Here is a 13,476-nt window from a genome sequence, read left to right on the forward strand (position 1 = left end):
GTGCCCAACAGCCTGCCTGGGTGCTCTATAACCTTGGTGGAGCACTGCCCAACCCAAACCTCTGATCTGGTGAGGAGTGTATTGAGGGAAGACTGACCACATTTTTAAAAGGGCTAAGAAGAAGACGGGGTACCCTCTCAAGTATCTTTGGACAAGCTTCCTCCGGCTAGTGCTATGAACACCTGGGGCTGGAGAACCCTTTGTCTTGTGCTGCATAGGGTGTTGAATGATGTCCCCAAGTCTTTCAGATGCATTGGCCTCCAAATTCTATACAACAATGCATAGAATTTCCAAAACCCTCTAGCAACCGCCAGGCCCTTACATATGAGGAAACTAGTGACCACTTTAGTGAAGAAAACTTGAATTTCAAAGTCTGAAATTCCTTAGAAGGAAGGAAAGGAGGTTACTCCTGACAGGGGGAAGAGGAGACAGATGAAAAAACTGGAGAAAATAGTTAACAAAATTATTAATAAGTAACCTCTTAACTAAGGAATGGGGACATCAGATTGTTTTGGGAGCTGTTACATCCATACCCCTCCAATTGGCTGATGCCCCCAGTCAATTCTCTGTACTTCTTGTAGTCTCTGTCCCCATAATTCAAATGAAGAAACAGTCTAGGATGTCTCTGGGGTCCTTCATGGAAAGTGTCATGGAGGCGAGCCATCTGCTTTTGTACCAGTCAGCTGGCTGAGGTCCTTTTGCTCATACAGAAATCACCAGCAGTCAAGGAATAGCATTTCAGAATTGGTAGGCCTGGGTGCTTGGAAGCCTGGGATGGCAGATTCAGATGCTTGTAGCTGACAAGCCCTGGGACGAGAGGCTTGTGGCTCCAGGTTCTACTAGACAGAGGTTTACAGTTCTGGGTGCTCCAGTTGTAGGCTGACTGCTCTGGGCCCCGACCAGCAGCATCCCAGCAGTTGGCAAGTAGCGTGGATTGTGTTAATAGCAACTGCCGTTGCCGTTGCTCAGCACCCGCCTATGCCGCAGTCCCCAAGGCACTGGAGCCCTTGACCCTCAACAGCACCTGTAAAGTTCTCGAGTCTTGTGCATCAAGACCCTTGGGCCTATAGTCTTTGGAAGTTCTCTGGAACCCAAAGTCTGCTGCAAAGCCTTCATAGTCCTCTGCTTGCTTCTCCATCTTCTCTGTCTCTATACCTTCACCACCATTTACTACGTCTGCTCCCTGCAGGAACTTCTCCAGCTCACCCTTGAATTCTTCAACCACTTTCTTGCTGCTACTGCTACTGCCAAAGCTGCTGCTGCTACAATTGCCATCATTGGCATAGCCACAGCCCTACTCCTCACACTGTCAATTCAGCCTGTCCCACCCAGGACAAAGACCACAAGTGGGCAAGAAAAGGTCACTTAGTAGACTCCTTTTATTGGAACAAATGGTGCAACACAAGAAGGCAGAACACAGAAGATTCCCTCACTGACTCAAAGTGTAGGGCACAGCCTGGTCATATTGCCACACTCAGAAAGGTGTGGCATGCAAATATGGGATTGTACTTTGTACCAATAACAGCACACCTTCCAGTTTCCCCCAGACCAATCACAATCCTTCCTAAGAAGTAATCACAAGTCATATATAATACAGCAGGTATCTGCCAACCACAAGCTTTTCACTGAGTCACTAGGGGTCCACTATGCCTCGTTCTACCTGTTGATGGTTAGGGCAGAACTCTGCAGGGACTGGGGCTTTCTGGAACAGCTTCAAGGTTGGTCATCTGGAAATTCCGGAGGCCTGGAATGACCAGAGTGAAGTTTTCCAGTGCTGGCACAGACTGGAGTAGTTATAAGTGGAACAAGGCTTCCTGAACAGCTGCAGCCACCAGCTATGGTTGAAAGTGTTGCTTGTAGCAGGAGTGGAGTTTCTTCAAGGTGTCCATTAAGCATTCAAAGCTACCAAGCTGTCAACCCAATGGGTCACCTGAAGAGGAGCTTCTGAGGTAACAGAGCATAAGGGTAGAGTCCATTAACTGTCAATCAAGGGGGATAAATGACTGACTTCCTACAATTTCCTCATTCACCAGGAGAAAAAAAATTAAAGTACACTCACAATAAAAACCTAGGAAATACATACTATTTTCAGTATAGCAGTGCTGAACACCCAGCTATAAACCCTTACTGCTTACTGCAGTGCCTACCATCTCCCTCCTTGGGAGTCCTGCTCACCTGCCACAAGCATGCTGACCCACCTTCTGGCCAATTCTAGGCTTTTGGGACCCTACTAAGGATAGCTGCATACATGATGTACTCGGCTTGTGCTTTGCTGAATGGCTCTTGCTGCTTTTCTCCCTCTCCAGTCTCCACAGCAGAGAGAGGAACAGATGTAGCCCCTGAAGCCAAGGCAGAAGAATATCTATCCATCTAGTTGCTGGGCTACTTGGAAAAGACAGCAATTCACTGTGGTCCAATTCTACAGTTGTATATAGATATGTTTGTTAAACTTTGAGAAACCAGCATGGATCTCTGCATCTACTTCCACCAGTTACTGGATGAAGGTTCTATGATGACAATTAAGGTAGTCGTCAATGTGATTATAGGGAAAAGCCAGTTCAGGGAGCCTCTCCACTATTGCTTAGCATCTTAGTTGGGGTCGTGGATTCCTGGGAATTTCCTTAGTGCCAGGTTTCTTGCTAATCCCATAATGGCTCCCTCTATCAAGGTATCTCTTTCCTTGTTCTCTCTCTCTGTTCTTCCCACAACTTGACCATCCCATTCCCTTTAGTTCTCCTCCCCCTCCCTTCTCTCCTCCCTATCCCCTTTTCCCCTTTCCCCATGCTCCCAATTTACTCAGGAGATCTTGTCTATTTCACTTTTTCAGGGGATCCATGTATGTCTCTCTTAGTGTCTTCCTTCCTTGTTACCTAGCTTCTCTGAGGTTGTGACTGTAGGCTGTTTACCCTTTGTTTTACATCTAGTATCTACTTATGAGTGAGTACATAACATGTTTGTCTTTCTGAGTCTGGGTTACCTTACTCAGGATGACTTTTTCTAGTTCCAACCATTTACCTGCAAATTTCAAGATGTCATTATTTTTTTACTGCTGAGTAGTACTCCATCGTATAAATGTACCACATTTTCTTTATCTATTCTTTGGTTGAGGGGCATCTATGTTGTTTCTGGCTATGACGAATAATGCTGCTATGAAAATAATTGTGCAAATGTCCTTGTTACAGTATGAGTGTGCATCTTTTAGGTATATGCCCAAGAGTGATATTGCTGTGTCTTGAGGTAGATTGATTGCCAATTTTTTAGAAACCACCATGCTAAGCCCTGGGCCGAGCTCCAGTCGAAGAGAGAGAGGAGACATAATATGAACAAAAGAGTCAAGACCATGATGGGGAAACACACAGAAACAGCCAACCCGAGCTAGTGTGAGCTCACTGCCTCCAGACTGACAACTAGGGAACCTGCATAAGACTGAACTAGGTCCCCTCGAATGTGGGTGACAGTTATGTGGCTTGGGCAGTTTGTGGGGCCACTGACAGTAGGAACCAGTATTTAACTCTAGTACTTGAACTGACTTTTTGGAGCCCATTCCCTATGGAGTGATACCTTGCTCACCCTAGATACAGGGGGGATGGCCTAGGTCCTGCCCAAAATGATGTGATAGACTTTGTTGACTCCCCATGGGAGGAGGTCTCACCCTCTCTGAGGAATAGGTGGGAGAGATGGTGGGGGGATAGGGAGGAGTGGAGGGAGAGGGAATTGGGATTGGTATGTAAAATAAAAGATTATTTCAAAAATATCAGTGAGTTATTCATCAGCTTGTGGGTGTGGTTTGTTGAGCTCTTATTAGGAACAGGCGCTATACATGCAGAGGGTGTCAATACATTTACAAATGAAAAGCATGAGTCCCATAGAAGTTTAGTCCCATGCCCAAGAGCCTGAGGCTAAAATGTGGGTAAGACTGCTGCCCAGGGCTGACTTTAAAAGTTTTTTTTTTCTAAAAGCCCATATAAAACTACCTATAGGCCAAGAAGACATTTCCACCTGAAATTTTGTCAACTAGCTGTTTGTGCTGATTAATGTGTATGTCAACTTGACAGAAGCTAGGGTATTTGGGAAGAGGGAAGCTCAGTTGAGGAAATACTTCATTAGATTGCCTGTTACAGAATATGTGGGGTATTTTCTTGAGTAGTGGATTGATGGGGGAGGGCCCAGCCCACTGTGGGTGGTGCCATTTCTAGGCAGGTGGTCTTGGGTTATATCAGAAAGCAGGCTGAGCAAGCTATGGAGAGCAAGTGTCTTAGTTAGGGTTTCCATTACTAGGATGAAATACCATGACCAAGTTGGGGAGGAAAAGATTTATTTGGTTACACTTCCATATTGTAGTCCATCACTGAAGGCAATCAGGACAAGGACTCAAGCAGTGCAGGAACCTGAAGGCAGGAGCTGATGCAGAGGCCATGGAGGAATGCTGCTTACTGATTTTCTCCCCATGGCTTGCTCAGCCTACTTTGTTATAGAATCCAGGACTCGCAGCCCGCAGATGGCATTTCCCTCAGTTAGATCTTATGGAGGCACTTTCTCAATAGAGGTCCCCTCCTTTCAGATGACTCTAGCTTGTATTAAGTTGACGTAAAACTAGCCAGCACAATTGATCTTTGTCAACTTGACCCACAAACATATCACTGTTAAAATCATAACCTTTCCTTTCTTGTCCATTCCCAAGATCACACACTAAAATCAACATCACAATATAAAACATTTTACAAACTTAAGAAGTCCCAGAGTCTTTACAAATTAAATCTCTTTAAAATTCAGACTATTTAAAAATCCAAAGTCTCTTTTAAAACCTAAAATCTATTTTAAAATTCAGTCTCTCGACTGTGGGCTCCTGTAAAAAAAAATAGGTTAAAATACTTTCTTGCTTCAAGAGGGAAGAACCAGAGTGCAGTCACAGTCTGAACAAAGCAAGATCAAACTCCAAAAGTATAAGTAGTGAAACATCCAGTTCTCTAGGAAACACATCTTCTGGGCTCCTCCAAGGGGTTTGTGTCACTTCTCCAGCTCTGCCCTCTACAGCACACACAACTTGTTTTCTAGGCTCTGGCTGGCTCAGCTCCAAAACTGCTACTGTTCTTGGTGGTCATCCCCTGGTACTGGTGTCTCCAAAATGCTGGGGTCTTTGCTGCAACTGGGCTACACTTTCACCTCTCTTCAGCTTATTTTATGGTGCCAAGCCTCAGCTTCTCACCATGACCCCTTCAATCGTGAATTTCAGTTGTCACTGAGGCTACGTGAGCACCAATGGCTTCTCCAGGTTTCTCACCGTGACAGACTTCAGCTTCTTTTCTTTTTTTGTTTGTTTTTGTTTTTTCGAGACAGGGTTTTCTCTGTGGCTTTTGGAGGCTGTCTTGGAACTCGCTCTTGCAGACCAGGCTGGTCTCGAACTCAAAGAGGTCCACCTACCTCTGCCTCCCGAGTGCTGGGTTTAAAGGTGTGCACCACCAACGCCCAGCTCCTCAGCTGCTTTTCATGACCCTTACTTGACTTCAAAAACAGCACTACCTGAAAACTCTTACACTAGCAAATTCTGCTGCCAACACAAGATACTCCTCTAGAACACAGCTTCTGTGTGCTGCCTCTCAGGAAACACTACCCAGGGTATTTCTCCTCAGTGATGCTGGTCTTTTTTTTTTTTTTTTAAGATTTATTTATTATGTATACAGTGTTCTGCCTGCATGTGTCCCTGCAGGCCAGAAGAGGGCACCAGATCTCATTAAAGATGGTTGTGAGCCCCCATGTGATTTCTGGGAATTGAACTCAGGACCTCTGGAAGAGCAGTCAGTGCTCTTAACTTCTGAGCTATTTCTCCAGGCCCCACTGGTCTCTTTTTAATCACCTCTAATTTCTTAGTTCCAGCCAACCAGCATCTATTATCCCAGTAACGCAAAGGTTTTACTTTAGCAGTTCTGGCCTCTTGTTTATCACAGCCGATTCACCGGCTCCAGTCAACCAGACACCATACAATCTTCATATAAAAGACCTGGTAGAGTCTTTGCTTCCATCTGAAACTTCACAACCCAGGCCTCCATGTATGCACTGCTCTCAGCATTCTTATCTTCCAAGCTGCTACAAAACAGCTCACCAAACTTTAAACACTTTATGGCTTTTCCAGTCCAAAGTTCCAAAGTCTTTTTACAATCCTCCCCCAAAACAATATGGTCATGTCTGTCACTGCAATACTCTGTGATTCTAGTACCATTTTCTGTCTTAGTTATGGTTTCTATTGCTCTGATGAAACACCTTGACCAAAGAAGGAGTTGGGAAGGCGTGGAATTTTTTGGCTTACACTTCCACATTGTAGTCCATCATGGAAGGAAGTTGGGGCAGGAACTCAAACAGGAAACGAACCTGGAGGCCAGAGCTGATGCAGAGGCCATGGAGGCATGCTGCTTACTAACTTTCTCATCCTGTTTCATTATAGAACCCAGGACCACCAGCCTAGGGATAGCACAACCCACAATGGCCTGGGTCTTCCCCATGAATCACTAATTAAGAAAATGCCTTACATCTGTTTTGTGAATTTCCCTCCTTTCAGATGACTCTAACTTGTGTCAAGTTGACATAAAACTAGCCAGGACAGCAGGCTAACAAGCAGTGTTCCTCCTTGGCCTCTGCTTCAACCCCTGCCTTTGGGTTTCTGCTTGAGTACCTATCATCTCTCAATGATAGACTGTGGTGTGGAAGTGTAAGGCAAATAAACCCTTCCTCCCCCCTGGTTCTTTTGGTCATGGTCTTTATTATAGAAGCAGAAAGCAAACTAGGACACTGGTTTACAACTATATTTAAATAGTCTGGTGAGGAAAGCTTTCCCACAGACTGCTCAAAAGGTCAGCTAGGCACACTGTCACCTTCCCACCAATAGAAGACAGCCTCTCCCAGAGTTATGCAAAGATTTACATAAGGTCACTAAGTGCAAGGTCCAAGCAGCAGATGAGGCACTCGCTATATTAAATTAAATGGATGAAAGCAGGCTACCAAAGAGGGTATGTATCTTAGTTAGGGTTTCTATTGCTGTGAAGAGACACCATGACAATGGCAACACATTTAATTGGGACTAGCTTACAATATACATTACACCATTGCAGGAGGCATGCAGGTAGACATGGTGCTGAAGAAGGAGCTGAGAGTTCTACATCTTGATCCACAGGCAACAGGAAGTGAGCTGTGTGCCACACTGAATGTAGCTTGAGCATAAGAGACCTCAAAACCTGTCCCCATAGTGACACACTTCCTCCAACAAGGCCACACCTACTTCAACAAAGCTATACCTCCTAATAGTGCCACTCCCTATAGAGGTCATTTTCTTTCAAACCACCACAGTGTGGCACATCCCACTTTTATAAGATTTTCAACCTCAAGCTGGTTATCTTTGCATATGGCACTAAAGTTTATTCTTCTTTTAGGCTAATAATACTATCTGGTCTATCAAAAAATTGAATATACTATTTCCAAAGCCACTTGTTGCATAATTTAAATTTTATTCCTGAGCTAAGTATGAAAACTGTGTTTATTGCCCAATTTAACCTTCGTGAGAAATGTTTACTTAACATGAAACAGGATAACACAGGGAAGAAAAGTTTTCTTCACTCCTCCCATGAACTAGCAAACATTTTTGAAGCCTCTGGGAGGACTAATGGGGAGCACGTCCTTGTGTTTGTTATCATGTAGGTGAGGGGGCAAGCTAATTCATATGAAGATCTCAAGCACTGAGGGGCTTACGATGCTCCCTAAATGCCCATAGTTTCTTCTAGATACATGCCTGACACAATAGTTTGGATCATAATTTCCTGGCTACAAAATAAGAGACAGATCCACTGAGGCTCATCTCTCTACTGTTGTGGTTGCTAATGACAAACACAAGGCTTTGCAAGGACCCCGGTGCATGACCTTCAGATATGGAATTGACTCCTCTGCTCCCAAAATGATCCCATAGCCATCTGAGGGTCCAGGGAGCTACCTAGGCTTAGAGTGGCTACCAAGGAAAGTTTGGGGGAAAGGGAAAAATCACTTCTCAGGGAATTTAAAATAGGGGGAATTGTCCACTACAGTTTAATTGCCTCTTTTGATAATATCCTCCAAAAACTGTGAGACATTATCTTATTTAAAATTTACTAGTGGGGCCTGAAAAAACTCATATGCTGCCCACTTTCCTGTTTCCTATACAACATGGGGTAAACTTTTTCCTCTGCCACATTCCCACTGCCGTAAGATTCTACCTAGTAGGCCCCTTAGGAAAGACAGCAAGCATTGAGAGGAAACATGAACATAAACCCCCATCCCTAAACCAGAAGCTGTCTCCAACTGATAACCACTTGCAAACAAACAAACAAAAAATGGTTTTTTCCAACTAAGCCTCACTGAGTATTCAAACTACTCTTAAGGGCCAGGCCCACACACAGCAGTCTGTGGCCAACACAAAATTTACTCAATGACATCTTTGGAGGGTCCTTGTCTCATAACATTTTGTCAGGGCATTATTTTGTTTTTATTTCTATTTCTTACCTTACAGTTCCTTTATATATATGTATATATATTATATATATATATATATATTATAGCTTACAGTTTTGTGGTTTAATGGGATTCCTGTGTATAGTAATGTGTCTCTGCATCTAAATGTTTCTTGTTCTTTTTCTTCTGTTTGTTTTTTACTGCTCTTACTTGTTTTGTTTTTTAAATCTCACTTTATTTTATTGTATTATTATTGCTTAGGTGCTTGCTCGTTCTCTAAGAGACAGAAGAGTGTGGATTTAGATGGGAGGGGAGATGGGGAGGATCTCAGAGGAGTTGGGAGAAGGGAAAACATATCAGAATATAGTGGATGAAAAAAAAACTATTTTCAATAAAAGAGACATGGGGAACAGAAGCCCCGGAGAGAATGCTTGTTTGGGTCAACTGGACCTGAACTCCAGAAATTTTCAGAAAGCAAAAGGCAGATCAGCTGAGAACACTATAGTTTAGGGAGTCTGCCAGAAGTCTTGTTCCACACAAGACATCCAAACTCTTCACATGACCTTATGGGTAGAGAGAAGGCACCTCAACAGTGATAAATTCCCTGGCTAGTTGTGGTGCTTCAAACCTGGGATCTCAGCATTTGAGAGACTGAAGCAGGAAGATGTTGAGTTTGAAATCTCTCTCAAAATTAATTCACACAAGTGGCAGATAAGTTTTAATGGTACTTTTAAATTAATAATTTTAAATGATCCATTTCTTTCTCACTAAGCCCAGATTGTAAAATGAAATATATAACAGTCCTCAGTTATTAATCATCAATGTTTAACATCTGTGCATCACAGGTGACCCAGGGCAGATTTCTTTTATCCATTCATTCTATTTTTGTTGCAGTATGTTACATATATTCTATCATATCACTCAATATTCATCACACAGCCATGAGTCTGGGTGCCAAGGTTCAGTAGTAGTCCTGACCCAAGTGCTGAATTCCAGCTAGAGCAGTGGTTCTCAGCCTGTGGGCTCTGACCCATTTGGGGGGTTGAAAGACCGTTTCACAGGTATAACAGGATAAATAAAGGGCCCAGAGACAGACAATTGGGTTCAAGCTTCAAGCTGAAGATCAGAAAAGCAAAGCAGCTGGTCACTAGCTCTTACTCTACCTCAGACTAAAAGGTAGTCCTGGCTCCACCAAACCTCAGACTGCTGCCTCTCCTCAGCATGGCTGGAGAATCCTGACTCTTCCTATCCTCAATGTGGCTAGATAATGAATTCTTAATTTTACTATGTTAAAATTAAAACCTTCCTTTTTTATTTAGACAGGAAGAGATGATGGGGGATGTCCTTCTGTATGCTGTGAGTATATGTTTCTCTTTTGGTTGATAAATAAAACTGTTTTGGCCAATGGACAGGCAGGATTTAGCCAGGAGGGAAATCTAAACAGGGATAGAGAAAGGTAGTAGGTGGAGAGAGAGACTGATGCCACGTAGCTGCCAAGGAAGCAAGAGACCCGGGCATTCTCTGGTAAGCCAAGACCATGTGGAGATACACAGATTAATAGAAGTGGGTTAATAATTCAGAGAGAGCTAGCCAAAAAGAGCCTGAGCCATTGTCCAAACAGTTTATAATTAATAGGAGTCTCTGTGTGTTTATTTAGAACTAACAGCTGCGGGACCCAGTGGAACAGAAACTTGCATCTACACACAGGGGCTGCCTAAGACCATCAGAAAACACGGGTGTCCATTATGATTCATAAATGTAGCAAAATTATAGTTATGAAGCAGCAACAAAAAACCTTGTTTGGGGGTCACCACAACCTGAAGAGCTGTATTAAAGGGGCACAGCATTAGGAAGGCTGAAAACCACTGAGCTAGAGGGAGCAGGACACCAAGACAATAAATAACTTGCTGACAAAAGAATGTGCCAGAAGGTGAAAGGCATGATGGAAAACAATAACCAGTGGAAAGAGGGACACAGAACAACATTGGGGAGGGCTCTGTGAGCAGAGACTTCTGGGAAAGCCTGCCCAGCAAGGATGGGCAGCAAAGACCTGAAGCATATGGACTGTGCAACCAGAAGTAGGGTGACAGCTGGTGATGCCTCAGCTCATGGAAGTGATGCCACCTGTCTCTGCTCCCTTGAAACTTTCACCAGGGAGGTGGGCCAATTTCAGAAAAGCCCCAGCATTTCTGGGGCATTAACAGTGTAATCACCAGGCTCCTCTCTGTGGCTGTCCTGCCCCTCACTGTTGACTGATTCATGATTTTTCTTCTCAACACTTCAGAATAACTTTGCTAAGAAAAACATGGGGCAGGGGTGTGGAGTGGAGGGGGGTTGCTGTTCATTCTCTCATGATTTGTCCACTGGGCATGATCATCAGGCTGGCCCCCAACTCTCCCTACTCCCAAAACAGGGAAGGAGGAGACTGCCTGGCGGGTGACAGAGTAGAGCAGATGAGGGCTCGGAGTGGACAAGGTGTGGTTTCTTGAGTCCCTCCTGGAGAGCAGCGGAGCCAGGGAGAGTCTGAAACCCTGGAGCTCTGCAGAACCTTTTGAAGGTACAAGACCCACAGTGCAGATGACAGAGAAAAAAGGGGGAACTCCTGGGTGTCATCCAGCCAAGTATGGGTTCAGAGAAAGAACACAGAGCACACTCCAGGCTGGGTTCTGGGACCAGGGCCACAATGGCCACAGTGCTGCATTGGATTGAGGATTCCCCACGCTGTCCTGGAACTCACTCTGTAGACCAGGCTGGCCCCAAACTACAAAGATTCGCTTGCCTCTGCCTCCCGAGTGCTGGGATTAAAGGTCTGTGCCACCACTGCCCAGCTTAGTGCTGTTATTCTTAACATTTGACTGGAATCTAGAACTTCTACTGTACCCATCCTCTCCCTGCCCACCTCCCCCAGTTCACCTCCAGTGGACACTTGGGTCATCCAATACTGCCAGATCCTTCCCAACTGCCCTTTGTTAAGTACCTGCTCAACATTTATTTCAAGGAGGGACTGTTCAAGAAGTAACAGGTAGGGGTAGGGGAGGAAAAGGAGTACATGCCTGTCTTAGGCACATTCACAACAGCATAAAACCTCCCATGAGGCTCCATCTCTTGAAAATACCAAGCTGAAAGATCAAGGCCTTATCTAGGAAACCTTTGGGGATCATTCCAGATCCAAATTACAGCACTTCCAAGTCTAGTCTCCAGAACCTGGCAGTTCTCCAAAACCAGAATCTCCATCTTTTCCCCCAGTGAGAAGCTGAGTTGGTGTTTAATGAACAATCATTAGAAAAAGGAGCTTTCTGATTTCTTTTGTGTTCATCCAATCACTTGATGCCCAATGGGAGTCCCTGAGCTGGGTCCTGAGAACTGAGATGAAGAAAGCACCTCTTACCAAGACCTTACAGGCTGTATGGCTTCACATAGGTTCCTCTGTACTATAAATCAGGTCCTCAATGTCCCACAAAGACCCCCCCTGTTGAAGGTCACCAGCCTGTGGTGCTATTGAAAGATGGTAGAATCTTTAGGGGTGGGTCTTCCATTGTTGTGAAGAGACATCATGACCAAGGCAACTCTTATAAAGGAAATCAGGCAATTGGGGCTGGCTTACAGTGTCAGAGAATTAGCTCATTGTCATCATGGCAGGAAGCATGCTGGCACACAGGCATGAGCCTGGGATCTACATACTGATTCACAGACAGCAGGCAGAGAGAGAGACAGAGAGAGCGAGAGAGAAAGAGAGAGAGAGAGAGGGACAGAGACAGACATAGAGACAGAGACAGAGAGACAGAGAGAGACAGACAGATAGAGAGACAGACAGACAGAGACAGACAGAGAGACACAGACAGACAGAGACAGAGGGAGAGACAGAGACAGACAGAGAGAGACAGAGAGACAGACAGAGACAGAGACAGAGAGGCAGAGAGAGACAGACAGAGAGAGAGAAAGAGACAGAGACAGACAGAGAGAGACAGAGACAGAGAGGCAGAGAGACAGAGAGACAGAGACAGACAGAGAGAAACAGACAGACAGAGAGAGAGAAAGAGACAGAGACAGACAGAGAGAGACAGAGAGACTAGGCTTGCCCTGAGCTTTTGAAACCTCAAAGCCCATCCCCACTGACACATATCTTCCAACAAGGCCACCCTCCTGTTCTTTTCAACAATTTATCAACTGGGGACTAAGAAGGCAAATGTTTGAGCCTATGGGGGTCATTCTCATTGAAAGCTCCACAGACGGGGTCTGGAGGAAGGAAGTTTGGGTAATTAGGGGTGTGCCTTGAAGGGTGTACTGAATTCTAACCACTTCTGTCTCTAGTGCCCCTGGCTATCATGAAGTAAGCATCTTCACTCCTATGAGCTTCCACCATGACTTACACCTTACATACTCAACCTTGCACAGAGCTCCATCTGCAAATCCAGACAAACTTTGCCTTCTGCAAATCAGCACTCTTAGGACCACTGTCCCCATGGCATTTACCATCTGTGCACGAGGGTGAAATAGAGAACACTATCTGTTGGATGGGGCTGCAGCATGGGTAAATAGAGAATCCTCATTTTGGAGTTAGAGCCTGGCTCATGACTCTTCATCAGTATTTACAGTAATGAATATTACCTGATGAGTCCTTTTCTAGTGTGTGGGGGGATAGGGGTGGCCCATAGAATAATCATTAGGGTTAAAAGCTAAGTGGGGAAATATTTAGACGAGAGGTAAATGAACTCGAATAAAGAGCTAAACCCTATACAAGGTTAACTTTCCCCCAAAAGAGCATGGCTCAAAAAGGGCTGGAGAGAGATAGGTGAGAAAGAAGAGATGGAATGCAGGGGTGCATGGGGGTCTCACCACAGTCTGCTCAATGTCTTTTCTCCATTCTAGGACATCCAACCCCACAAGAGCCACGCTCTGAATGGGTAGATCCACCCACCACGGTCCCAACCTTTTTGGCTGCACCTGTTTCACTGGGAAATGGAACAGCAAGCTTTGTCCCTGGGGCAGGATGGGGGTGGGGGACTG

At 44.9% G+C, this 13,476-nt stretch overlaps 1 protein-coding gene across 4 annotated transcripts in view; it reads right to left on the reverse strand.

Moving 5' to 3' along the window:
* The window catches only part of St8sia5 (ST8 alpha-N-acetyl-neuraminide alpha-2,8-sialyltransferase 5), an 80,737-nt gene that overhangs the window by 53,139 nt on the left and 14,122 nt on the right, over positions 1-13,476 (reverse strand). The gene's annotated exons all lie outside the window — the stretch shown is intronic.

This window comes from Mesocricetus auratus, unplaced genomic scaffold (genome assembly GCF_017639785.1).
Source record: "Mesocricetus auratus isolate SY011 unplaced genomic scaffold, BCM_Maur_2.0 Super-Scaffold_6730, whole genome shotgun sequence".
Lineage (NCBI taxonomy): Eukaryota > Metazoa > Chordata > Mammalia > Rodentia > Cricetidae > Mesocricetus > Mesocricetus auratus.